Here is a 25,543-nt window from a genome sequence, read left to right on the forward strand (position 1 = left end):
GCGGCGGCGCTCACAGGGCGGGGCCCGGCCGCTCGCCTCAGGGTCTGCGCGGCCCGAGTCGGGGCCGGGGGCCCGGCGGGCGTTCCGGGCCCGCGTCGGACCGAGCCGGGCAGCTCCCCGCCCCTGGCGCGCGCCGGTGGGTGTGAGCCCGCCCCAGCCCTGCCTGGCTGCCCCGGCGGGGGGCCCGGCTGGGGGGGGGGCGCCGGGGGCTGGGGGGGCGCGGGGGGGCGGTGCTCAGTGTTCGCGGCGCGCGGGAGACGCGTTCCCCGAGCAGGGCGACGGCGCGTCAGAAAGACCCGGGGGGGGTAAGGAAGCGCCCCTAGGGAGCCGCGGCTGCGGGGGGCTGTAGGATTGCGGGGGGGGAGCGAGCCGGGGCTGCGGGGGGCTGTAGGATTGCGGGGGGGGGAGCAGGGGCAGCGGGTGGGAGGGGCTGTAGGATTGCGGGGGGGGGGGGAGCCGGGGCAGCGGGTGGAAGGGGCTGTAGGATTGCGGGGGGGGGGGAGCCGGGGCAGCGGGTGGGAGGGGCTGTAGGATTGCGGGGGGGGGGGAGCCGGGGCTGCGGGGGGGAGGGGCTGTAGGATTGCGGCGGGGGGGAGCGAGCCGGGGCTGCGGGGGGCTGTAGGATTGCGGGGGGGGGAGCGAGCCGGGGCTGCGGGGGGCTGTAGGATTGCGGGGGGGGGAGCAGGGGCAGCGGGTGGGAGGGGCTGTAGGATTGCGGGGGGGGGGAAGCCGGGGCAGCGGGTGGGAGGGGCTGTAGGATTGCGGGGGGGGGGGGGAGCCGGGGCAGCGGGTGGGAGGGGCTGTAGGATTGCGGGGGGGGGGGGGGAGCCGGGGCAGCGGGTGGAAGGGGCTGTAGGATTGCGGGGAGCCGGGGCAGCGGGTGGAAGGGGCTGTAGGATTGCGGGGGGGGGGGGAGCCGGGGCAGCGGGGGGCTGTAGGATTGCGGGGGGGGGAGCGAGCCGGAGCTGCGGGGGGCTGTAGGATTGCGGGGGGGGAGCGAGCCGGGGCTGCGGGGGGCTGTAGGATTGCGGGGGGGGGAGCAGGGGCAGCGGGTGGGAGGGGCTGTAGGATTGCGGGGGGGGGGGGAGCAGGGGCAGCGGGTGGGAGGGGCTGTAGGATTGCGGGGGGGGGGGAGCCGGGGCAGCGGGTGGGAGGGGCTGTAGGATTGCGAGGGGGGGGGAGCCGGGGCTGCGGGGGGGAGGGGCTGTAGGATTGCGGCGGGGGGGAGCGAGCCGGGGCTGCGGGGGGGTTGTAGGATTGCGGGGGGGGGTGGAGCCGGGGCAGCGGGTGGGAGGGGCTGTAGGATTGCGAGGGGGGGGAGCGAGCCGGAGCTGCGGGGGGTTGTAGGATTGCGGGGGGGGGGAGCGAGCCGGGGCTGCGGGGGGCTGTAGGATTGCGGGGGGGGGAGCGAGCCGGGGCTGCGGGGGGCTGTAGGATTGCGGGGGGGGGAGCGAGCCGGGGCTGCGGGGGGCTGTAGGATTGCGGGGGGGGGGGACCGAGCCGGGGCTGTGGGGGGCTGTAGGATTGCGGGGGGGGAGCCGGGGTAGCGGGTGGGAGGGGCTGTAGGATTGCGGGGGGGGGGAGCCGGGGCAGCGGGGGGGGGGCTGTAGGATTGCGGGGGGGGGGAGCCGGGGCTGCGGGGGGGAGGGGCTGTAGGATTGCGGGGGGGGGAGCGAGCCGGGGCTGCGGGGGGCTGTAGGATTGCGGGGGGGGGGGAGCGAGCCGGGGCTGCGGGATTCCAATTATTTTTCTATTAAGATTTTACGAGGCACAGTCTCAAATGCTTTACTAAAATCCAAATATATTACATCTACTGTGATCCCTTCAACCATTAATTTTTGCAATTCTGTCAGAAAAGAGCAATCACATTTGTCTGGCAAGATTTATATTTTATAATCCCCCAGTACTGTTTATGTCTCATAACTGTTACCTTTCAGATGTTTAATTTTTTTTAATGAAAATGTATCTTCTATTATTTCACTAAGGACTTACAGGAGGGTAATTGAGGGATCTCTTTTCCTTCTTATTTTGAAGACTGGTACTGAGTTTGTTGTATTCCTCTCCACTTCATGATTTATTAAAAAATTATTGGCAAAATAATGTTTATGTTCATTCCTTTAACAGTTTATAAAACATGTAATCTGAATTTGCTAACTTTACGTTGTAAATTTACAAGTATCCCCCCTTACCTGCTATTTATCAATGTGTTTTTACAAAGACTTCCTAATTTTTAAAACTCATTTTCTCATTCTGTTTTAAAATATTCTTTATATCACTGTCATTTTTAAGAGTTTATTAAACTGTTTTTATCAAGGATGTGTTCCTGTCTCCTTATTTGGTTTCTTTTCAGATTTTTGGTATTAGCTTCTCTGTTTGTCACTTCTGTTGCTATCCAGTAAGTATCCCCATTCAGGCCTTAGCTTATTTTATCTCATACTTAGTTTTATTGTCCAGGATCAGGCTCATTAGCAAAGCTGTGTCAGAGTCCCAGGACTGGAACAGAATGGGGTGCTACAGGTCATAGTTGAAAGACATTGACAAAGCCGTATGGCTGTTGCAATCAGGACTGAACTGTTTTGGGTTTAGGATTATAATATGATAGTGGTCTGAGTCAGGTCACTGGACTTTGACAGTAGAAGCTTGCAGAGCACTTGCCTGCGTTGCACCTGGGTTTGGCCATTGGTACAAGTCTTTCCCTTCCAAGAACACTGATGGAGGAGTAGGGCGTGTTACTGGATTTGGTTAATTATTGGGTTGTCTTGTACATCTCTGATACTATTTCCTAATGAAGTATTGAGCTCTGTAGTGTATTAACCTGTTAGCAGTACAAGGGCATTTACAGTTAACTGCAACACAGTGGAACACAACTAAATCTGTTGTATTCAAAACAATACATATATGGTGTTATTCGTCAGTATGGATCTTGGATTTGCAGCTTGTATTACTTGATGGTGGAATATGTGGGAACCAGGACCCTTTTTGAAGGGTAAAAGCTCTTTTGAGTGCAACAGTTTATACCAATCATGTAGAGGCATATTGATTCCTACTCTACAGCTACAGAGAAAGCTAGATAGAAATGTTTAGGAGCAGAATTTTTGCTCTGCCTATTAGAAGTGTTACATAGTCCATTACAAATTATATTTGAAAGGTTCCATTTTGCGTGAAAAACAACTTGTTCAGGTTGGTGGTAATTAACAGTTAAAATGGATTAAAATACTAACTAAGGATTATTTTCATTTTTTTTAGATAAAATGAAGTTTTAATGAAAGGTTTTGCCCAGAATTGTTTGTTTTTAGTCACATTACTGGAGTGTGCATCCAATTTCTGAAAGCTGCAAAATTGGTCATTAGTCTGAACAAACAAAGCATAAGGAGTTTTTAGGCTTTGTGGAAGGGCACTGAACCCAAAACTATGATTTAGCAACAATAGGCTCTTTGCTCTTCTCATTGAAAAGCTGAAGCCGAAAAAAAATATATATAACAGGCTTGAATCCTTTGGTCTTTAATTACCAATGGCTGGATCTCATCCTGCCATATAAAAACCTGGAGATGGACCACGAAAGGAGGAACACGTGCTGAAAATAGCTTGTCTCTAAAATGTGGCATAGCTCAAAAATAGCACATTGCATAAGAAGCAGGCTCTTTGTATTTTAAGTAATAGGGTCATAAATTACAGCACATATTAAAGAGCAGAACTTAAAATTTTCCAAGGTTAATCTCATTAAATCCATGTGTGATGGGAAATATATATAGGACTGACTTACTCTTGTGACATAGTAGTATGTATTGTGGGTATAGTAAAAGAACATTGAACTATATTTCTAACCAAAATCATAGAATATCAGGGTTGGAAGGGACCTAAGGAGGTCGTCTAGTCCAACCCCCTGCTCAAAGCAGGACCAATCCCCAATTAAATCATCCCAGCCAGGGCTTTGTCAAACCTGACCTTAAAAACTTCTAAGGAAGGAGATTCCACCACCTCCCTAGGTAACGCATTCCAGTGTTTCACCACCCTCCTAGTGAAAAAGTTTTTCCTAATATCCAACCTAAATCTCCCCCACTGCAACTTGAGACCATTACTCCTTGTTCTGTCATCTGCTACCACTGAGAACAGTCTAGATCCATCCTCTTCGGAACCCCCTTTCAGGTAGTTGAAAGCAGCTATCAAATCTCCCCCATTCTTCTCTTCTGCAGACTAAACAATCCCAGTTCCCTCAGCCTCTCCTCATAAGTTATGGGTTCCAGTGCCCTAATTATTTTTGTTGTCCTCTGCTGGATGTTTTCCAATTTTTCCACATCCTTCTTGTAGTGTGGGGCCCAAAACTGGACACAGTACTCCAGATGAGGCCTCACCAATGTCTAATAGAGGGGAATGATCACGTTCCTTGATCTGCTGGCTATGCCTCTACTTATACATCCCAAAATGCCATTGGCCTTGGCAACAAGGGCACACTGTTAACTCATATCCAGCTTCTCGTCAACTGTAACCCCTAAGTCCTTTTCTGCAGAACTGTTGCCTAGCCATTCGGTCCCTAGTCTGTAGCGGTGCATTGGATTCTTCTGCCCTAAGTGCAGGACTTTGCACTTGTCCTTGTTGAACCTCATCAGATTTCTTTTGGCCCAATCCTCTAATTTGTCTAGGTCCCTCTGTATGCTATCCCTACCTTCCAGCGTATCTACCTCTCCTTCCAGTTTAGTGTCATCTGCAAACTTGCTGAGGGTGCAATCCACGCCATCCTCCAGATCATTTATGAAGATATTGAACAAAACCGGCCCCAGGACTGACCCTTGGGGTACTCCACTTGATACGGGCTGCCAACTAGACATGGAGCCATTGATCACCACCTGTTGAGCCTGACAATCTAGCCCTAGATCACAGTTCACCTTAATTTTAGCACACTGACTATTTGCCACACCAGTAGCTGAAACGAGATGTGTGAAAAATATTAAAAGAATTCCTTTTGGCTGCATTTATAGTATGGAAACTGATACGAATGTCAACACTTTCCACATTTGACATGAACATAACTTGGTGCTGCACAAAACAGAGGGTCATCGCTGTTCAACTAGTATTGGATGTGGAGTTTGGGATAGAGCTGGATACGACAACTGATTTTAAAAATGATCCAGTCTGTAGTGTAGACTCAACCTTACATGCTGAAGAAATCCATCCATAATTACTGCTCATAATGTAAGAATACAGGGATAGACACACTAGTTGCTGGGCAGAGCACAGTATTAGGATTCATCTGCCACATTTTCATTTTCTTTGAGACAGCTGTATCTTCTGATACAATTTGTTCTGAGTCAGGTCCTTCCTCTTATTCATTTGTCACTTAATCTGAACATGCTGAGGAAACTTTCTGACAAAACGGAGAATCATTTTGTGATGTTTCTTGAGTGAGAGAGAGACACACACACAGGAGGTTGAAAGTGGCACAATATACAGTATTTGTCTACTGAACAGCTTGCCATCCTGGATCCTCATTAGGGCTTTCAGACACAAGATAAAAGAACGCGATGGTGGTAGAGGACTTTGACTCCTTGTAGCATTTCAGAGATGCAGGTCTTGTTTTTCCTTTAATGCCTCTTATCTATTTTCTTCCTTCAGCCTTACCAGCTAATAAGGCATTTACCAGATGTCTTCTTGCATTAATTTTATGATTACCTTTCAGACTAGATTTTCATGATGAATTCTGTTACCTCCAGAATCTTTGATTATATTCTCTTAAAATTCAACGTGCACGGAACTGGCCCATTTGAGTAAAGCAAAAAGAAACAGAACATCTGGAGAGAGAAATAAAGGAACCAGTAGGGAAGCCTTATCTACTCATAAACTACATCTACATCCATATGCAAAGTATAACCCACTAATGACAAATAATGTAGGCCATATTTACAGGATGGGGGGACTCTATCCTGGGAAGCAGTGACTTGAAAAAGACTGGGGATCATGGTGGATAATCAGCTGAACATGAGGTCCCCAGTGCAATGCTGTGTCAAAGAGTGCTAATGTGATCCCAGCATGCATAAAGAGGAGAATCTTGAGTAGAAGCAGATATTACTTCTGTATTTGGAACTGGTGCAACCAGGAATACTGTGTCCAGTTGTGGTGTCCACAGTTCAAGAAGGATGTTGGTAAATTAGAAGGGTTCAAGGAACAGCCACAAGAATAATTAAAGGATTTGAAAACCTGACTTATAGTGATTGACTCGAGGAACTCAATCTATTTCGTTTAACAAAGAGAAGGTTAGGTGGTGACCTGATTACATGTGAATGATAGTGGTGGGGTAGAATGATGATATGAAGAAGATGGCTATTTTGCAATTTGAACCTCTTTTTTGTTTTGAAAATGAGTTAATATATTTATAAAAACTACAGATGAGTGCTGAAAGGCTTATATATTTTTGGATTGCAGACTGTCACATGTAGCAATGTCTACTATGGACCTTACTATGCTAATCTAATTAATATGGGAGTTGCTCAGACACTATGGTGAACAGTATCAGTACAAAACCCTAAGATAGATAAATAGATACCTTGCGAAAAGAACAGGAGTACTTGTGGCACCTTAGAGACTAACAAATTTATTTGAGCATAAGCTTTCATGACCTGCTCAAATAGATTTGTTAGTCTCTAAGGTGCCATAAGTACTCCTTTTCTTTTTGCGAATACAGACTAACACAGCTGCTACTCTGAAATACCTTGTGTCAGGTAGGGGCACTCCAGGGTTGATAAAGGGGATCCCAAATCATGAGTCAGATGCCTCTGTTTAAATGCCAGTCCCCTTCTTTTTAACAGTTGAACAATAGCTTTATTTGTAAGTTGGGGGGGAGCCATCAGGTGATACCAGGAATGAACCCAGGAAGAGACCCCTCATAGGATTTACTCATTCTCCTTGTTGTCAACAAGCTCACTTAGTCACAAATTTTTTCCTAAAAATGCCATGCCCTGACAACTCTGGAAGTCACTGACACCAGTCCGGCCCATGTTACCCGTGAACAACGGTTATTACCATGGGAGGGTTGCTGAGCAGCCTGTGGAAATCAATGATGGGACTCTGTTTCAATTCCTTGCAGACCAATGTCACCACCACAAGTGCTGCTGCTACCATTTTCAGCAGAGGAGCCAAGGTTTTAATAGGTCCTGGAGACTGACCTGCCCCGTTACCCAGAAAGTGGTGCTTGCAAAACAGGGCTGAACATGAGCTGGGAGTCAGCAAGAGGAATCAATCTTTCACTGCTGCTGCCTGTACTTTACTAGTTCAGTTTACTAGTTTACTGCAGGCGGAGGACATTCGTTCTCCAGGGATTTCGTCTTCCACTTGCACTGTCATTCATGTGGAAAATATTTATTTTTTAAAAAGGAGTAATGGGTTGAAAAAGAAGAAAAAAAAGAATCAGTAAACATACCTTGTTTGCAGTTCCTTTTGTCAACCATGGATTCCTGGGAGCCAGAGACAGGGAGCCATGGTTATGTTGCATTGCTAGTCAGGTGTAGAAAAGTGATATATTGGACCAAATGTCTGAGGATGGCTCTGCACCTACAGTCCCATTGACTTCATCAGGAATAGCAGGTGTTCAGCACCCTCAGGATTTGACTTGTTATTGGTAGCCATCTTTTCCTTTATAACACTCTTTCCTCATTTACTAATTTGAATTAATCAAGAAAACTCTGCCGTTGGTTTTGGATTTTATTAAAATAACATCAACACATGCTCAGCAATTCAGTAGTTAAGTCCTAAGTGGGACATTTTTACTAGATGGATTGATTTTTAAAATGACAGCATCTGTTTGCTTGTACACATTTATTTATAATTCTTCCCCTGGTGATTATACCAGGAGCTTGGTGAGTAATAACCAGCTGTTTGAATTAGCGAATAGGGGAAGCAGTTATTTGATCTGTGAAGGAGTATTGAAGCCAAGGCCAGAAGTAATAAAAACTAAACAGATGCCCCAAATATATAATCCCAAGAAGGGACTTGTAAATTACTTGAACTGTTCATTGGCAAAATTATATCAGATGGGTTGGGTGAGTTGGAATTTATAGTAGAGAGGCAGCCTCCCCTTTCCCATCTCCTCCCTCCTCCCACATCTCACCCACAACAATCAACATGGCTGTGCGCTGCTTCTGGCAGCCAAAGCACCAAAGGGTGTTCTGACTGCTTTGGTGGGTGACAACACAGAACAGTGACACTGGGGAGCTGTTGAGCAAGCACGTTTTAAGCAGCATTTTCCACTGGATGCAATCAGACGTGGGATGCTTCCTGCAGTGGGAGAATGTGGGGAATCTGGGTTCTCTGAATATCTCACTCAGACCCAACATGCTCTGTGACCTGAATCTTCCATTGCTATATTTCTTCAGCTTTCTCTAGCACCACAAGAGACATAGGGACTGGCTTTTATGAGTGGTATCATTTTACTGAGTAATTTTTATGGTGATGCTCCTGCCACCTTCTCAGTGCTACACAGAGAAAAGTCTGTTCTGTGCTGCTCTTCAGGCTGTTGCTCAGTTCCCTCAGCTGGTCCTTCCTTTCAGGGACTTCCCAACAGCTATCTCAAGGACAAGGAAAGGTGATTGCATGGCCAGAACTCCTGTGGTAATCAGCAGGGGCAGACAACACTGTACTGGGAGGAAGCATTCACTCAGACTCCCTTGGTCTTTGTAATGAAACATAGAAAATAGAATGTAAGCTCTCTGGGGCAGGATCTTTTTGTACAGTGCCTAGCACAATGGGGTCCTGGTCTGTGACTGGGGCTCCTGGATGCTACAAATAAATTATAATAATAAATAATGTGGTCAGTGTGCAGTGCCTTCTGGAGTGTCCAAAAGACAGACTGCATTTCATATGGGCTTTAGGGAAATCTGGTTTGGGCACTTGTGGGCTGCTTCTGTTTGAAACTTTCATAGATTCTAAGGCCAGAGGGAGCCACTGTGATCATCTCATCTGACTTCCTGCATAACACAAGCCATAAGACTTCCCTGAAATAATTTTTGTTTCAGAATTACCAGTATTGGAGAATCCACCATAACTCTTGATAAATTGTTCCAATGGTTAGTTACCCTCACTGTCAAAAATGTTTGCCTTTTCCAGTCTGAATGCATCTTGCTTCAACTCCCAGGTATTGGATCATGTTACATCTTTCTCTGTTAGACTAAAGAGCCCATTATTAAATATTTGTTCCCCACATAGATACTTATGGACTGTAATCAAATCACCCCTTAACCTTTTCTCTATTAATCTAAATAAATTGGGCTCCTGGAGCCTATCTCTATAAGGTGTGTTTTCTAATTCTGTAATCATTCTCAAAGTTCTTCTCGAACCATCTCCAATTTATCAACATCCTTCTTGAACTGTGCAGACCAGAAGTGGGTACAGTATTCCAGCAACAATTGGACCAGTGCCAAGTACAGAGGTAAAATAACCTCTCTACTACTATTTGAGATCTAAGAATTGCATTCGCCCTTTTGTCCTCCGTGTTAGCCATAGATTTCTCCCAGTGTCCTTTTACTTCCCTGTTCAGTTTTCTGCAGTTCCTCATTTCTGATCTATATTCATTACTGTCAGCGTCTCCGTTCTTCTATTTGTTATAAATATTTACAGCTGCTTTCTCTTCTCGACTAAGCCAGCCATTTTTTTTTAAAAGCAATTTGGCCTTCTTTTTTGATTGTGGCTTTTTGGGCATCTAGTAAAATGTTCTTGAACAATTCCAAATTATTATTCACGTTTGTGTATTTAAATTCCCTCTCTCAACCAATTTGGCTCATAACTGTTTTCAACTTTGTGATACTGGCCCTTTTAAAGCACCAAGTATATATGTCATTGGTTTGGACTTTATTCTGTTTGTACATAAGAAATGTGATCACATCATGATCACTTGCACCAATGTTACCATTAATTTTTAGTTCTGTGATCACTGCCTGTATCTGTCAAGATGAGGTCTAATATAGAATTCTCCAGTGTTGGATGCAATTTCTTGAGTTAGGAAATTGTCATCTATAGTATTTAGAAATTCTGAGGATGTTTTAATACTGGCAACATGAGACCTCCAGCATATGCCACTTAGATAGAAGTCTTCCATGTTCACACAGTTTTTTGTTATTACTCAGTATAGATAAAAAACCGAGGAGTACTTGTGGCACCTTAGAGCCTAACAAATTTATTTGGGCATAAGCTTTCGTGGGCTAAAACCCACTTCATTGGATGCATGCAGTGGAAAATACAATAGGAAGATATATATACACAGAGAACATGAAAAAATGGTTGTTGCCATACACACTGTAATGAGACCAATTAAATAAGGTGGGCTATTATCAGCAGGAGGAAAAAAAACCCTTTCGTAGTGATAATCAGGATGGCCCATTTCAAACAGTTGACAAGAAGTTATGAGTAACAGTAGGGGGAAAAAAATTAACATGGGGAAATAGTTTTTACTTTGTGTAATTACCCATCCACTCCCAGTCTTTATTCAAGCCTAATTTAGTGGTGTCCAGTTTGCAAATTAATCCCAATTCTGCAGTTTCTCGTTGGAGTCTGTTTTTGAAGTTTTTTTTGTTGGAGAATTGCAACTTTTCTCCAACAAAAAAACTTCAAAAACAGACTCCAATGAGAAACTGCAGAATTGGAATTGGAATTAATTTGCCAACCGGACAGTCCCTACGTAAAAGAATAAATGGACACAAATCGGATATCAGGAACGGTAACATACAAAAGCCAGTAGGAGAACACTTCAATCTTTCTGGACATTCTATAACAGATTTAAAAGTAGCTATACTTTAACAAAAAAACTTCAGAAACAGACTTCAAAGAGAAACAGCAGAACTAAAATTCATTTGCAAATTTAACACTCTTAATTTGGGCTTGAATAGGAACTGGGAGTGGCTGGCTCATTACAACAGCAGCTTTGTCTCTCCTGGAATTGACACCTCCTCATCTGTTATTGGGAGTGGACTACATCCACCCTGATCGAATTGGCCCTGTCAACACTGGTTCTCCACTTGTGAGGTAACTCCCTTCTCTTCATGTGCCAGTATATTTATGTCTGCATCTGTAATTTTCACTCCATGCATCTGAAGAAGTGGGGTTTTTACCCATGAAAGCTTTTGCTCAAATAAATCTGTTAGTCTTTAAGGTGCCACCAGACTCCTTGTTGTTTTTAAGGTGCCACAAGTACTCCTCGTTTTTTTTTTCTGATACAGACTAACAAGGCTACCGCTCTGAAACCTGTCATTATAGATAGGTGCTTAAGGAATTGGCCATTCTGTTATTTGGTGGTCTGTAGCAGATATCCACTAGTATCCATCTTGTGCTTTATCTGTTAGGCCATTGATCCATAAGCATTCAAGATTATTTTCTTCAGAATTCTCCATGGCTCAGAAACAGGTAGTTCCATCTTTAACATAGAGTGCCACTCTTCCTCCCCTTTTGCCCACTCATTCCTTCCTGAATAGATTATAACCATTGATTTTAACATTCCAATCATGTGAATGATCCCATCAGGTTTCAGTAATACCAACTAGATTGAATTTATGGTCATAAATGAGTAATTCCAATTCCTCTTATTTTTTATCCAGGTTCCTAGCATTCTTTTCATGTCCTTTGGTTTCTTGATTATTTTTGTTCTCAACATGATTTTGTGCTGAATGCTCATATCTTCTCTCTTTTCACCCTTCCCTTTTGTTGTTAGTTGAATGTCCTCTTAACTACTCTAGCGAGCATATCCCCAAGAAGATTGGTTCCCCTTCTACTGAAATCAAGGCTATCCAGTCTGAACAGCCCCCTCTCTGCATAGAAGGTGGACCAATGTTCCACAAAACCAAAACCCTCTCTCTTACACCACTTACCTAGCTAGTGGTTCACTTTCAGAATCTTTTGCCTTCTGTCTTCCTTTGCTCGTGGACAGGAAGGATCTCAAAGAAGATCACTTTGACATTTTTCTCCTTCAGGACTCTTCCCTGAAGTCATCTATAATCTGAGAGAGATCCTGCAATGCAGTGTCATTTGTACAGATATGCACTATCACAAGGGGATCCTTGCTGATTGACTGCAGAAGCCTAGCTAGTCTTAGAGTGCCGTCTCTTGTCTTGGCTCCAGGAAGGCAGCATGCCATCCCATTGCCCATCTATCCCTTGCACAATGTTCTTTTCACTCTCCTAGAAAAGAATCCCCCCGAAGAACTGTCTGTCTTCTTTGGAAGGTTGAAGATATCTTTGCAGGAAGCTTGATTTTCTTACGGGTTGGGCTGAGCAGCCACACGTGTGTCCTGTGTATGTCTCCATAGCATTTGACCAGCTGGATCTTCAGAGATATCATTGGAAGTTTCCATGGTGAAGACCTTGTATTGATTGGAAGTTTCTACCTGTGTGGAATTACTCTGGTTCTGTTCTCTCTGGTGGTCACAGCCAGCCCATCCTCATTTGCCTCCAGCCATGTAGAATGCCACTTCATCCTCTTGCCTCTGGTGGTGTGAACTGCAAAGCCTCCTGTCTGATTTCCTCTTTCTCTAATTCTGGGGTAGCCAGTTCCTTTCTTCCTTGAATTTGGGGTAATGACGCTTCTCGAATCTGGTTGTCCAGAAATTCCTCTTCTTCTCTGATGCCCTGTAATGTCTGCTTTTGTCCTTCCAAGCCTCAGATTTCTGCTTCCACAGTTAGGGGCATTTACCTTAAATACTAGAACAGTAGAATCTTTCCTTATGTTTATTGGCAAATTTGTCCAGAACACCTCTTTGGAATATACTCAGTGAGAGTCTGGCAGGTGGATGATCTGATATGTGGATGGTTATCATTAAGCTGAATCCCTTGAGGAGTGAGCAATGTTGGATGCTTAGCTCCTTTGTGGTTTTACCAGATTCAAGGGGATTCTCCTTCCCATTGTCTAAATCTCTAGGTTCAGTTCCTGCCATGTGTTTGCTTTCCTTGCAATAATGGCATCAGTTATGTAACAACCCTACAATATATTTCTTTAATGGGCCTTCAGCAATTTACAGTTTTCAAGGATTAAAAAACTTCAGTTACCTTCCCATCGCCACAAAATCCTTATCTTTCCCAGGTTAAAAGATGAAAACAAACACAGGTTCCAGCCAGGGCTGGAGAAAGCCTTTGTCAATGGCCTGTGTAAATATTGTGTTGAGTTTTGGTTGCCTCTCCTTGAAAAAATCTGAGCTGAGTTAGAAGGGGTCCTGAAAAGCATAACAAAGGTTAGAGTTTGGGACAAGGGTTACTTATGAAGAGGGAATGCAAACAATGGGATTATGTAAATAGGGAAAGAGAAGAGTTAGTTTTTTTTTTGACAGAGGTACAGGAGGTTATGAAGGGGACAGTGAAAGCGGACCAGAACATTCCTTTCACACCTTCAAAGAAGGGGTCATTTAATTAAAGTAATGGCTGGTGAATTTAGAACAAATAAAAGGAAGCACTTCTCCATAACGCATGTAGTTGGCTTGGGGAGCTCCCAGCTGCAGGGATACAGACAGTCAAAGTCTTCAGCCAGATTTTAAAATGTGGATGATTTTATGACCAATAATATTTGCAGCTGTGACGTTAAGGGCACATGTGTCTCAGGGGTTCAGGTGTAAGATGACTGCCCCCCGGGACAGTACAGGATTATTTTTCTCTTTACATAGATATGGACAATTGGCCTGCTGCATTAGATATAATTTTTTTTTCCACATCAGCATCAAGTATTGGCCACTAGAGAGGTAGGAACTGGAGCTGGAAAGGAGTGACCTTATCCAATAAATTGTATGTCTTCATAATACATTCTTGTGGTGGCCTCTCTCTCAGTCTCATCTCATCCTGCCAGGCCTTACATATGCTGCTTGGGATTTCTTTTTATCTAGTGAAACTGCCTGGGAAAACTCTTCACTATTTCACTCGCTATTTTCAGTAGCTGCTTTATAGGCAGGAATGGGATCTGATTATTCAGTCTGAAAACACTATAGCAAGTGTTTTGATGTCAATGCTGCGATGGTCTCCAATGGAGGGACTTTGCCTCTGATGACTCTCACAGACATTGAGACAACTCTTCTGTGCTGAGGTGGACTGAGGCTTTTCATTTCAGGGTAATAAGAGCATAAGAATAGCCACGTTGGGTCAGATCAATGGTCCATCTAGCCCAGTATCCTGTCTTCTGAAAGTTTCCAGTGCCAGATGCTTCATAAGGAACAAACAGAACAGGGAAATCATCAAGTGATCCATCCCCTGTTGTCTAGTCCCAGGATCTGGCAGTCAGAGGTTTAGGAACACCCAGAGCATGGGGTTGCATCCCTAACCATCTTGGCTAATAGCCATTGATGGAACTAGCTTCCATGAACATATCTAATTCCTTTTTGAATCCAGTTACCGTTTTGGCCCTTGCAACATCCCCTGGCAACAAATTCCACAGGGTCATCAGTTCCAGGTCAGTAGTGACCAGTGGCCTTTGTGAAATGAAATGGGAGTCAGAATTCCATTTCTAGTGGACAGCGGTCCTCAGTGCCAAATACGTCTTCACTGTTGACCTGAATTGCCTGCCCCTGATGTTGACCATCTCAGCAGAGAGGCCAAGGAATCCCCCATCATGTTTAGAAGTGGTCCCTCTATGGTAGGGATCAAGCTTATTGATGGAGAAGAGTAGGGTAGAAGCTGGCACAGCTGCCACATCACTCTGTGTGCTTCAGGGTAAATTGATGTTATCAGGCCTGAGGGCTGTCTGCTTGTACCTTCCACCAGCACCATTATGGAACCCAAGAGGGAGTAGTGAGTGAATGTAACTCGCTCAATGCCCTCAGTGCGGGAACATGAAGTGATAGTTGTCACAGATGTGTGTGTTTGTTACTATCCCTCACCTTGGCTTTTTGCTGCTGATGACAGACGATTGTCTCTTTCCCACTGAGGGAAGAAGAGGACAACTAGTTAGCGCTGCTCAGTGTGAAGATTTCAGGTGTCTTTGCTGGTTTCCTCTTCCTGCTCCTGTGGACAGGAGATGAATTATATTGATTAATAATATGTATGAAATTAATTGTTACACCAGAGTGATTTTCCACAGATAAGCAAGTTTCTCCTGCTCGAGAGTGACAGAGCCATGCATTGCAATTGTATCTTGCAGTCGAGTGTAATTGTAAAGTGAAAGTGTAATGACAGAAATGTCTTTATCAACCTGTTCTCTGCATTGTGTTTTTATCACTGCCATCTGCTGTGCTGAGAGTGGCAGCTGCCAGGTCTTACAAATAGCTCTGTCATGTACTTTCATGTAGAACAACATATTGTCATAATTTCTCTGATATTACTAGCTGGAATAACTTTAACCAAGATAAGGTGACATTATGCTTGGCACTTTGGAATGTGTTTCATTGTAGGACACAGGATGCTCTGCCACAGGACATCCAATCCCACTTTCAAAAATCACCAAAAACACTCCAGTTTTCTTTAATATCACTCGGTCAGACCTCCCGTTACCCTAGGCACCCTGTATTTACGCTCTACACACTACTGCAATGATATTGAACAAAATATGCCTTGTGAGGTATCATATGAAAGGTAATAACACACTTGTTATTAATATCATTATAAAATGCATGTGTTGACTTTATATGTGAAGTTATAAATTCTGCCTTTATGCTGTTTAAGGCAAGACAGCCCAATCTAGATAAAGGTGATAAAACAGGTCTGTCCTAGACAAAGGAAAATGGGTTTATCTCAGTTTACATATTAGTGGTAAACAAAGCTATCGAGCTAAACCAGCACAGGCTATCCTTCCTGTTCCTGAACTCCAGAGACAGAGAATTAGCATGACTGCTGCACGCCAGAGAGATACAGGAGACTGAGTCCCCACGAGGCCTTTCTGACTTGTAAGACATCCCTTTAGGGATATAAGGTACAGGTGGAGACTCCATTTTTATCCTTCACTTCAGGAGACAAAGAAACCAAGTGATTTGATCTCTGTGATGGGTTCTGGCCAGGCCAGCCAGTAAAAAGGAGATTGTGGGTGAAAGAAAACATCTTTAGCAAGACTATACCTTGCTAGATTGAATTTTAGACTTTTAGATGTGTTTTTACTTTTATTTGTTCGTAACCATCTCTCCCTTTCTCTCTTTACTTGGTATGATTTAATCCACGTTCCTTTGTTAAAAAAACTTATTTTACTTTTACTATAAACTAATTCAGTGCAGTGCTTGAAAGGAAGTGTGTATTTACCCCCAGGCAATGAGCTGTAATGTCTGACTTTTTAACAGAGCAAAGTACTTCTGTGAATGCACAGTGATAGGAGCTGTGCATTGCAGAGAAACATCTCTGAGGAGCTCGGGGGCTGGAGTCCAATGATTTTTAACTGTGTGCTAAGCAAGGACTGGGCCAGGAGTGCCTTGAGGAGTTCGCAGGTGAGGAAGACAGACTGGTGTGGCGGGGAGCTGACACAGTCTTAAACATAAGTAAAACTCACTCTTGCTGAGGCAGACAGGTAATGGTGGCTCACAGCTCTGGGTATCCCCAGAAGTGTGTTACACCTCTTCTGTTAATGATGACTTTTTTTAGATGGGCATGTGATTTTGTGTCTTTTGGATGTTATAATGTTAATTGTCTGTGAGGGGCTCTGAGTACCTTTGCTGGGTGGGAGTAACATCAATTAAGTTATTATAAAAATGTAGCTTACTAGCTTTCTCTCTCTTTGTTTATTTCAATTTGAATTCACTTAGGGATTTCTTTGTATTTGCAAACGCATTCAGGGAGCTTCTTCAAAATGAAAAGAAACAAAAAATCTTTACAGCAATTGGTGCAGCACATATTTATTAAAGCAGGATTTGCAGTGCCTTGCCAAGAATATTTATCAGTGGGCTGATAAATATCCAGCAGCTTTGGTGATTTAGAACATGTTACATATTAGTTTTAATGGCCTATATATCTCCAATTGCCATAGCTCCTATCAATAAACCAGTACTTACAGAAACCTTTTATTTACCTGAAAAGGCAGTGCCATGCTGAAGAGAATCACCATTAACTGTGACAAATAAAAGTGAGGGGCAATGTAACAGTCTGTGATTGCAGGAAGTGGAGTAGCAATTGTTAGCAAGGCGCACATGTGGTTAATATCCTTCTTTGGAAACAGGCGTTTACCACTGGAGGCAGAAAAGTGTCTCCATTCACCAGTACAGGTACAGTTGGATTGGGAGTCTCATAACTTTTTCAGGCTTCCAGGCACAAGAGGGTGCGCTAGTCACAAACACTTGTGTAGATCTGTGGGCCAGCGGAGAACAGCCATGCAGACACACAGGAACTGTGCTGATTCTGTCTAGACTGGGCAGTGGTTTGTGTGTGTTTGTGCACGCACGCTTGAGACAGGATATTACAATGGATTGAGTGGACCTATGCGACATAAGGAGGTAGTGATGACTTTAGTATTTTATATGAATAATAAAATTAATAGCTGGATTAAGTAGGTTTTCTTTTTTTCATAACTTTCAGGCATCAAGGGCTGGAGTAATCCAGGATACTAGAGTAGATGGACCACTACTCTGATTCAGGTATGGCAATTTTTGTTTTCTTATGATTATTAACACATTGGAGTTTGTTTTATGAATTGTACCTACATGTTACATGGGGGCTTTGGGTAGGAATTAGATCACACACATCTGCTGCCCCACAGACCTGCTGTATCCACAGACCCCCTGATCCATGGCGCTAACGTCATTTCAAAGGGTACCATATTCTGGAGGGAAAACTTCCAGGAAGGAGCACAGGAAATACGGCATTACCGTTTAGAGAGGTGAAGAAGACTGGGACCCCATGAGTTAGGAGTCTTTACCTTCTTATTTAGTGCTATATTATTGCTGAATCTTCTGGTGCAGCTGATCTCTAGGTGACTGCATGGAACTGTATACAAGCACCCCAGAAAGTGCCTACTGCCCATTCCCTGAGTTGATTCATGCGATGTGTCGCTTCTGAGATTTTCTTTAATCTTTTATTACAAAATAGCATTTGCCTTCGAAGAGGGGATGCTCACTCATGTCCAGAAGTGCTCTAGGGCAGTGGTTCTCAAAGCCGGTCTGCCGCTTGTTCAGGAAAAGCCCCTGGCAGGCCGGACCGGTTTGTTTACGTGCTGTGGTTCGCAGCTCCAGGCCAATGCGGGCTGCGGGAAGGGTGGCCAGCACATCCCTTGGCCTGCGCCGCTTCCCGCAGCCCCCATTGGCCAGGAGTGGCGAACCACGGCCAGTGGGAGCCGTGATCGGCCGAACCTGCGAACATGGCAGGTAGACAAACTGGTCTGGCCCACCAGGGGCTTTCCCTGAACAAGCGGCGGACTGGCTTTGAGAACCACTGCTCTAGGGTGTGGAATAATTGTTTATCATAAAGCAGAGCTTTGCACCTTATCATTTCCAACTGGTTTTCGTCACGGAAAGGTTAGATTTATTCATTCATATATTTCAGTTTGTCCTTTTAAAAAAATTATTTAAAAAAATCAGAAGGTTAAAGTCTAAATCTGTTACTAGGATAAGTAAATATAAAAGAAAACAGAAATCAAATGCTATGGTTACAAAACAATCCCAAATGAAGGAGAAAACCGCTGCAATGAGGTACGTTTTGAGAGTAGACAGAGCTTTTTGCCATTTTCATTTGGAGGGAATTTTTCTCTATGAGTGATAGACTAAACCAGAAAAGTTATTAACCCTTGTATGCTGGTCAGCATCTTTAGATATCATCAGGAGCTTTTACGCAGAAGACTTGCTGAGTGGAGCTTGCATCTATGTAACCAGGCATATGTTGGCCAATTAATTTCGTAAAGCACAGAGGATCCAGGAAATTCCCAATTTGTGTTGGGAACACCTACCCATTTCCCAGGGTCCTGGAAGCCACTGGGCAGCAAGTGCTTGACCGGTGGAGAGGAAATGGAAGTTTAAGTAGGTGGGCTCTCCCCCCACCAGCTGAGGAAAGTGAAACCATGCTCCTAACAGTGGGACAGCCCTGCTTTCTTTGCTCAGGGCTGTCTTTAATAATTTAGAAACAAAGATGCAAAACAAAGCCACCTAGACAGTCTCACAGCCCCTTCTCATAGCCCTTTCTCGAGGACTTCCCAGAGAAGGCTTCTCCTTACCCAGCTCCTGCTTTCTGTATGACAGGTGCAGAGCACCCCCTCCCACGTCCTACCCGTTTTACCCTCTGCCTACAAGGCGCAAGCCTTATATGTCATTTCCTGTAGGGCATATGACTTGGAGCAAGCTTGGAGCTGTGTAGCAGGATGGGTGGAACTGGACAAAGAGCATCAGGTTTAGAAGGGTCTCACTACAGTGTGGCAGCAGTGGCTCAGAAATACGGGCCAGCCACGAACAGGCTGCTGGTCGACAAGCTCCAGAATCCCAGCCTGTAACACTGGCTCCTCAGTGTGGTCAATACAGATCTCTCCCCTACAACTTTGCCTCCTGGCCTGCAGCATCCCTTATTGCTAATGGACATTTCAGGAGAAGACAATTTCAGTAACTCACATTTTGGGAGACCCCGGGGACTCTAGCCCAAGTCTTGTAGGGGGAGGAGCTGTGGGAAATAAGCACTTGACAAATCCTAAGAAAGATAAGGGCAAAGTGGATACCAGTCTCTCTGTGAATGGAAAAGCCAGTAGGACTTCTTAAAAGAAAGTGTTTTGGAAAAAAAGGCAGAATCTTTGAGGCTAGCGTAGCTGGGATGGAAAGAACTAGAGGGGACACTAAGGGGGGAAAATAGGTAAGCTGTAATGTCATTATCTAAAGCAGTGGCCCCCGACCCTTGTGTCACCAATCGCACACTCATGTTTTCAGAAGAGTGTGGCGGGTACCAACAATTTTTCAAGGCTTATTTTGTATTTGTACATTAAATAATACGAAAAACATCATATTTAATATTACATAAAGATAAAAAAAGGTAATTTTACATGTAAAAGGTATTAATTAAATTATTCGGCAATTACTCTTTCACCTTACCATGTGAATTTGCTCTTTTTTATCTACCTGTAAGAAAAATTAAGGAGTTTTTACAAAATAAATGTCATAAACAGTTTTCATCTTGTTTATTTCAAAAAAGTAAAATTATTTTTTGATTGGACAGTTTTTTGGAAAAATTTAGACTAGCTGCAACAGAAAGTGGGGCTAGTAATATTTCAGTCCTATGTATAAAATATTGTTGAACTGCTGGTCCAAATATATGTATTATTCTTACTTTACCATAGATAGCCAGTTATGGTTAATTAAAAAATATTCTTTGTATTGTCACTTGTATCTGGATTTCAATAAACAAACAAACAAATATGAAAAAAAGTTAAACACAAGTTAATCATACGCGTTCATCAGCACTTAATGGAAAATAGGTATCTAATTCACATGGTTTTTCTAATAAAGTCAGTGTGATTTTTGGCACTGCATTTCTTCAGCCAGTTTTTCGTAGTTGGGAGAGTAGGATGATATTCCTGTTCATAAGCAATCGTCAAGATGGGCATCTGTAAGCTGAGATCTGTATTTTGATTTTATGATGTTCATTGTTGAAAACAGAACTTCACATACGTAAGTGGAACCGAAATCAGATTTTATTTTGTATGCTACGTTTTTTAAGGCAGGAAACTTTTTTCAGTCAACCAGATTCCAAAAAGTTTTCATCTGTTGCGCAGGATTTTAGACAATATCATGTTGAAGGTCCAAAATCTCCAGTTCCACGTCTTCTGTTCTTACTTGAATGAGACTCGCAATTGATGTAGCCATTTCAGTTACCTCTATTTGGCAAGTAAAAGGATTCATAAGAAAGGCAACTATAGGCTCAATGAGAAAAGGAGTACTTGTGGCACCTTAGAGACTAACCAATTTATTTGAGCATGAGCTTTCGTGAGCTACAGCTCACTTCATCAGATGTGAAAGCTCATGCTCAAATAAATTGGTTAGTCTCTAAGGTGCCACAAGTACTCCTTTTCTTTTTGCGAATACAGACTAACACGGCTGTTACTCTGAAACCTGTCTATAGGCTCAATGACGGTGAACTGTTGAAATCTCTTTTCAAATTGTTCCAGAAGTGTTTGAATGTGGATAACAAATGGTGATGGGTTAAAATCACTGTCACATACCATTTTCTTCATACTTGGGAAATGTACGAGAGACTTCATCTTCATATGTGACATCCACAAGATCAGTTTTGCTTTGAATGATTTTACAGAACCTATCATTTGAGCCACATGTTTCTTTTCCCTGGAGCTCAAGATTTAAAATGTTCAATTTGTCAGTGATATCGGCAAGGAAAACAAAGTCCATTAACCAGCTGGAGTCTTCTAGTTGCTCGAAGTTCTGATTTGTGGACTTCAGAAATTCTTTGATCTCTTCAATTAGGCTTAAAAAACATGCAAGAACTATATTTTTGCTCAGCCATCGTACTTCTGTGTGCAAGATAAGATCAGATTGTTTATCATCAACATCTTCCAACAGGGCCTTAAAAAGTCGGTGTTGCAAAGGTTTTGCTCGAATAGAGTTAATTATTTTAATAACGACATTCATGACATGTTGAAGAGAAAGAACTTCGATGCACAAAGCTGCATGGTGGATAATGCGATGATAAGACATCAAGTTGGGAAAGGATTCATTCTCCTTGCAGAGTGCAATGAACCCACTGGCGCTGCCCACCATTGCTGGTGCCCCATCAGCGGTGATCGCAGACAGCTTGTGTCGTGGCGTGCTAATTGATGTTGCGTATGACTTGAATAATTACAGATGTCCTCACCCTTTGTTCGTCCTTTCATAGGCAATGCTCTGAGTAACTCTTCTTTTACGGTGAAGTCAGTAAATACCATCCTCACCATAACTGACAACTGTGCTGTATCCGATATATCCGTTGACTCATGGAACTGCAGTGAAAACCAGTCACTTATTTCCAAGTCATCCTTTAGCTGAGTTTGCATGTTGCTTGAAATTGCATGTATCCTCCTCGTAACTGTGTTGTCTGATAACTGCAAGTCTTGTATTGCCGACCAAATCTCACGCTTGTTAGGAAATCCTTGAAACAGGCAATCAGCACCAGTCAAAAAATGCTTCCTTCAACAATTCACCATCTTGGAAGGTTTTTTCTTCTTTGCAAGCAAATGAGCAATTTTAAAGGAAGCAATAGGAGCACTTTTAGGCTTTACCACTTGTCTAGTGAAAACAGATTGCTGGGCAGATAGGTTTGATTTGAGTTGATTAATTTTCTTCTCTCTCAACTCAGATTGAAGTGGATGGCTAATGTCAAAAGAGCTGTGATTAGTTTGGAAATGGCGTTCGACATTATGTTTTTCGGCACTGTAACAGTACCACCGTACAATAAGCAAACACATTTCCCTTTTTTTCAGTAAAACAATAGGATTCTTCCCACTCTGCGTTGAAATAATACAGACGTTGTCTTCTATTTGAACCACTCATTTTGGGGCAAAATGTTAAAAAAATAATAAATCGCAAAGCTCGAGAAAACAGCAGCCTCAGTGCAGCGGAAGAATACTCACATTCCGGGCCGGTTCCAGGCACCAGCGGAGCAAGCACGGGCCTGGGGCGTCACAGGCTAAGGGGCGGCATTCCGTCTATTCTTGGGGTGGTAGAGTCCGAGCAGGTTTTTTTTCTTTTTTTTCCTGCTTCGGCAGTTTGGGCAGTTTTATTTATTTTTTTTGTGCTTTGGCAGTTTGGGTGGCAGCAGTCCAAGCTGCTTTTTTTTTTTTTTGGGGCAGTTCTGGGCAGCACGGAGAGAAGCCGGAGAGAAGCCGCAGCCCCGCGCCTGCCGCAGACAGAGAACACTGGCACCCGCTGCTTCTCTCCCCTGCTGGGCACTACTTTTCACACCGTGTCACTAGGCGGGCACTATGGTGCCTGCAGGTACTGCATTGGGGACCACTGATCTAAAGAATCGGGGGACAGGAACACTATATGTACTTCTGAGGGGAAGGGAGAATTCAGAGAGCACAGGGCGGAGCTGAGACGTTGCCACAACCTGGCCCATTTCCCCTCTTGATTGTCACCTGTCTGTTGTGAGCGGACCCAATTGCAGGGTCTCATGTGCTTCCAAGCCAGCTGGGTCTGGACAGCGTATAGTCACTGTTCTTAACCTTCTTCTGTAAGGCACTTACCCCTGGCACTGACCCCTGGTTTGAGCCCTCCCTTGGGTGGTGGGACTCTGCAGTCCAGCCACCCCCATTCCCAAATCCTGGAACCAACGCCTCAGACCTCTGAACCCCTAGTTGCTTAAACACACTCCCTCATGGTTCCACCTAGCTGTGGCCACTCTGACTTCTAATTTAACCCCTTCCAGGCAAGTATGTCAGGAAAGCAAAGAACAGAGGCTTAGCAAAGGCATTTCTAATCACTGTCACTTTACTCTAACAAATTCTACAGAGTTACAGAACTTTGCAAAATGACAAAAGTCCTGAGTCCAATTCAAGATATTACCTCTCACCCACCTTGTCTCTCTAATATTCTGAGACCAACATGGCTACAACAACACTGCAAACAGAAGTCTTGAGACACTGTCCCCTCCACTGATCTCACCCATCGTGTGAGTCTGAGGTTTGTCAGTGATCAGGCTGGGTGGAATCATTCTCTCACTCCTGTTTCCATGCAGTGATGATCTCCCTCTGCGCAGAGAAGCACTCCTGCCCCTTAAATACAGTCTCTCTCCTTTTGCCTTGTACCCAAGCTAAGAAACTGTAGTTAAAAGCCAGGCTATAAATTGGGCCAGTGTTTGAGAGTCAATCAAAGTTGATGGCCCTATTTTGCTCTGTGATGGACCTCTCCTGGGCAGGGTAGCAGTCTAAAATACATCATCATAGATTTGTCTTGGGTAAGGTTACACATGCATTTGGTAGCTGTCTAGAATACTGGGCAAGGTTATACATTCATTCAGTACATAGCACAAAATGGAGGTTAATACGAAGTGGAGTTCACAATTTGGTACAGACATATCCCACTGTGTCACAACAGACATCCAGCATTCTGTTGCAATCTTAGCACAGGGGAGGAAGGTGGCAGGAAATTCAGTGATAAATGTGATGGAGATGCCGGGAACAATAACGTCTTACCATTATATTACACCTTGTCTCTGAAAGGCCCATACAGGCCATCTGGAGAGGAATCACTTCACCCACTACTGAAACACAGCAGTCGGCTGTGGGGTGGATCACAGCAGCTACTTGTCCGAGCACAGCAATGCTACACAGCCTTTTAAGGAAGAAAGTGAAAAATAACTTCACCACCAGAAACTGCAGGGGAAATTTTTGACAGGTGGATGTAATTACCCAAGTTGCAGCTTAGACACTTAGCTAATAGCCCTTCTCTTGCAAAACATGGCAGGGGATTTTAACATTAGTATTAATACTATTGTACATGCTTTAAAATCTTAAAATTATATCCAAACTCTCTCTTTCTAATCACTAAGCACTGCAGTGCAGCTGCTTCAGGGTCCACTGTGATTTCATTTAACAAGTCTACGGTAGCATGCTGCCCAGAGACGTGGAGTGCAAGCATGCACACAGAGTACATGGTGCCCGTGAGAATATGAGTTGCTGTGTTGTGTAGTGTGCTTTTTACTTTAGGAGAATTAGGGATCACGTAACTGGCAAATGCGTGAGGGAAGGGAAGTCTGGACCAGGCCTTGGCCACTGTCCCCTATCCTTTTGATAGAACACTAGAATAGGGTTAGAATAGAATAGATTCATGTTAGTGACTTCCATAGCTGTGTTATTTTTGCCCCTTGACATCAGAGGGTCTGTCACTCTTGTATTAATGTAAAACTGTGACATCAAGGCGGTCAGTACACTATAACGATTCAGTACGAAAACTGGTCCAGGGAGTTCCTTCTGGCTACAGGCACTGGTAAGAAATGCTACTTCCGGTGAGATACAAAAAGATTAGAAAGAAGCAAAGAGTGGAGGGAGAACATTTGTTTTTCATTCTTGGGCCACTCTCCTTTCAAAACACAATAGGCTTTAAAATGTTCAACAGGTGATCAAAGAGAGAGCTTGGCAGCACTCCTGATCAGAAAGGTGTGGGATGTGGAAAGCTTTGTGGAGAGAAGAATGAATGAGACTCGGTGCATAGCTCCTCTAAATCTGGAGATGAATATTTTTCAATTGTTCCAACCCCTCATTCTCGGCCAAATGAAGGTTCATTTTGTGTGCTTTCTGGTCAGCCAAGCAGGCCGCACATGCAGTGCCAGGGTCAGATGTAGAGATAGTGTTCACCCAATGAAAAACAGAAGGACGGTCCAATGAAAAATTACCTGACATTTACATAAAGTTGCACAGATCAGGCTTGCAATCCAGATATATTGGGCCTGCAGGGGACTGCTGAGGCTGTGATGTCCTTGGGGGATGTCATGAGTCACTGGCTCAGTTGGGGGGTGAAAGTGCCCTTTCCGTCAACCAGGTCACAGGGGGTGTTTTCCTTCCCAGAGCTCTAATTTCACTGGAAGTTTCTGTTTAATGTAGAATCAGATCCTCTTGGGGCTTCTCAGCTTGTGAATGCTTCACAGATTTGTTTTTGTGCTCTGGTGCATGTACTTTTAAAAGCATATGCAGTTATTTGTTTCTGAACATCCCACCCATATTA

General features: G+C 44.1%; 1 long non-coding RNA gene across 5 annotated transcripts in view; it reads left to right on the plus strand.

Annotated features, from left to right (window-relative positions):
• The first annotated feature begins 31 nt into the window (after positions 1–31).
• Positions 32–25,543, plus strand: part of LOC144271352 (uncharacterized) — a 135,002-nt gene continuing 109,490 nt past the window's right edge. For 4 of the 5 annotated variants that reach the window (XR_013347335.1, XR_013347333.1, XR_013347332.1 and 1 more), the window contains exons 1-2: positions 32–136; positions 17,439–17,497. This is a non-coding gene — a long non-coding RNA (uncharacterized LOC144271352). Of the gene's footprint in view, positions 137–218; positions 306–17,438; positions 17,498–25,543 lie in introns of those variants that run through there. The other variant, XR_013347334.1, reaches the window with a different exon arrangement.

Source organism: Eretmochelys imbricata, chromosome 10, assembly GCF_965152235.1.
Source record: "Eretmochelys imbricata isolate rEreImb1 chromosome 10, rEreImb1.hap1, whole genome shotgun sequence".
NCBI lineage: Eukaryota > Metazoa > Chordata > Testudines > Cheloniidae > Eretmochelys > Eretmochelys imbricata.